Raw genomic sequence first — 3,422 nt, 5'->3', positions numbered from 1 at the left:
GACGCGCGCCCGCGGGGGCCGCGGGCCACGCGGGGTGGGGGCGTACAGGGGGGGCGCGGCGCCGGCGGCGGCGGCAGCGCGGCAAGCCGGGGCCCACCGGGGCGTGGGGGGGGCAACGGCCACGCGGGCGGGCGGGCGCGGCCGGGGGCCGCGGGGCAGAGGGGGACCCGGGGCACCGGGCGGGCACCCGGCGGGGACGTGGGGGCCGGGCCACCAGGGCAGGGGGCGCCGAGCCCGCGCGGCCGGACGGGGGGGCCCGGGGGCGGGGGGGACGCACAGCGCCCCGCCCGGGACCGCGAGCGCCCGCCGGGGCGGGGGGGGCACCGGGACGGGCCGCAGCGGCGGCCGGGGGGGGGGGGGGCAGCGGGGGGGGGGGAGGGGGGAGGGCCCGCGGGGCGGGGGCCGCGGGGGGCCCCCCCCGGCCGCATACCACGGAGCAGGTCGAGATCAAACAGCCCTCTAGCCCCTGCCCATCCACTCCGCCCACCCATGCATATGTATGTATCAGTATGAGTGTGAGTGTGAGTGTGAGTATGTTGGAGATCCATCCGTTGGATGGTTTTGTTTTGGTGACTGCGTATGTGGGATAGATGGGTGGGTTGGTGGGTGTGCAATGTAGGCATTCACACACACACACACACGATACTATACGAGAGTATTCGTGCATATTCAACAGAGTACATGTGTTCATGGAATGTTGACATGTGTTCCCATAGATGTACATACATGTATGTCTGGTACTGTTACTGGTACAAGCACGCCCGCACACGCACACTGCGACACAGTCACTAACTGCCATTGCTGCCACGGACAGTTGCAGTTGTCATGTTCGTGAATTTCCAATGGGGAGCAAAACTATGCAACGTACTGCGTTGCACAGCCAGCCAGCCACAGCCAGCCACAGCCAGCTCCATGGCAGCTCATTTAAATAGCAAATCAGGAATATTAATGGGAATGGGGAACAGGGAATGGGGAATGGGAATGCCGATCGCCACTGTACTCGCATCTGACTTAATCAAATTAAACTTATGTGTGCACACAAATGTGTGTAGTGCGAGTATATAGGGAAATAAATGCTAATAGCTAACCAAGGGGTACGGCTAGGGGTATGGGTAGGGGTGCCAAGGGGTGTGTGCGAGTGTGAGCTTGAATGATTATTGCTTTGATATTTACGAGGTATAATCGTTACACAGAGAGTGTATGTATATATTGCATATATATTAACAATCAGCATCAAGTATGTATATATATATGTATGTATATTCCCATGCAGCATCAATAGACAGTCGATAATTAAGCAACATCTGCTTTTCAATATATATTTCAATAATTAATTTTTAATTATATATAGCTATCGATCTAAGCAAATATATAGCCATGGATGATTGGCTATACATACATATGTATATGTAGTTCCTTAGTAGTGAGTATTTATTAGTCGAATGGAGCTCTCTGTTTGTTTGCTTAAGCTCTCCCATTATTATTGTTGCCAATCAGCCAACTGTTTCGTATTGGTAAACGAATTAAAGAATTAGTAACAATGGCCCCATCGATCAACATCCCATTAACGTGGTACCTACTAATGCACATATGAGAGCATTTGCTCTGTAGTTCAATTGTAATTTTGATATTTTCAGATCGTTAACTAAAGCTGCATACTCCGAACAGTAGTTCTTTTTCCCATACATTAAATTCAACAGCAAGATCTCTTGTATCTCTTCCTTTGAAATTAAATATATTCCCAAAGTGCTTTGACACACACACACTGTGTGTTATTAGTATGCTTTAATCCTAAGCAATCATGAGAACATACATATGTCTATACATATGTATGTACAGATCTCCATTCCAAGATCTAAACGGGTTGCTCTCACACACACACACAGGGCGATATTAATCGCTCATCAGACAAATTCCAAAGCTGTTTGAGCGGCATTTAACAATCTTTTGACCATTTATCTATCATTCTCTCCCTAAGCTAAAGCCAAAGCCACAGCCACAGCCACACACTGATGGCTGGAAGCCCCGGCCGGCTGGCCCGTCCTCAGACATTGTGTCGTCGTGTGTCAGGCGGAGCGATTCTTGGCATAGATGGGCATCAGATAAGTGCATTGGGGCTACCGCTGCTCGGCTGCCTAATTTGTTTTCAAAGAAATGCCGCGGCAAGCCCTATTTTGGTAATGCCATCGCATGGACAGACTCTCTCTCTCACTCTCTCACTCTTTTCCCGAAGAAGTCAGGAACAGTAGTTTGATTAATACTCGCAACATGGCTGTACGACCTTTGAAAGCGACAATAAAGAAATAAAATTCAATCGAAACACCTACGCCCAAAAGAACGAAGGAATTTCCCTCCAGAGCTGGGACGGAATCAATCAATAAGATTTGGCGCGGATCAAAGAGGCCTCTGATCCCACTGGACATCCACTTAAGAAGTAAACGGACACACATGAGTATGTATCTACACGTCATTACGTTTTGGGGCAGATACGCAGATACGCACTATCGAAAGTGTATAAAACGGATGTCAGAGCCGATACGCTGTGTCATCTGCCCCGTTAATAAATTGTGCCTTTTTTCCTTATTCATATTTTTCGTCCCCGTCGCAGTCTCTGGCACTGTGGTGCGCCCTTTAGCCTGCCTGGGCTGCCCATTATCAACGCCTCCAATCTAAGTGAAAAGCAAATTGAAAAAATTACTCATTTCCACTTCCAAGGAAACGGTTGGCCAGCCGCTCGCTGCCGAGCCAACGGACGGCGATCGACCGGCCGGCCAGCCGCGGCTTGGTAACGTATCTGCTGCGTATCTCATTCCCATTAATAAATTTTTAGTTTGGTTACTGCTGAGCGTGCTCGTTAGCTATGCTACTGGGCATTTGGTTGCTGGTGCTGGGTGCTGGTGTTGGCTGCCCCTTTCAATTCCTCGACGGGACCACCCGATTCGTCTCTGAACGGCAGTTCGCGCGCTCATTTGACTGTTTTTGGGAGGGGGAGGCCTGACTGGCCTGCCTGTTATTCGTGGCTGAAATTCTTAAAAACAATAAAATAAAATTAAGCAAAACGGCATTTTAATAATGCTGCTGCTGCCACCTTCTGCTGCTTGCTGTGCCTTTCTTTCCCTTAGAAGAGAAGGTCTCTGCATGATGGAGTTTCGACTTCAGGTGGCTACCGGTGTCCGCTGCCGCTGCCGCCGCCGCCGCCGCGGTAGCTGTGTTGCTTGGTGTCCGTAATGGCCCATAATGGATCTTCCTAACAATTTGATGATTTATGTTGTGCACATAGCGGTTGTTGTTGTTTCTTTTGTTGTTGTTGCTTTTGTTGCTGTTTCGTTTTGCTTCTTTATTGTAGTTTTATGATGTTTATAGCGTTTTTTTGTCTGCTGCATCTTTATCGCCAAAACCCACACCACAGCACACTTTCGTTT

This window comes from Drosophila obscura, unplaced genomic scaffold (assembly GCF_018151105.1).
Source record: "Drosophila obscura isolate BZ-5 IFL unplaced genomic scaffold, ASM1815110v1 contig_170, whole genome shotgun sequence".
NCBI classification, from domain to species: Eukaryota; Metazoa; Arthropoda; class Insecta; order Diptera; family Drosophilidae; genus Drosophila; species Drosophila obscura.
This window is presented reverse-complemented; position numbering follows the sequence as displayed.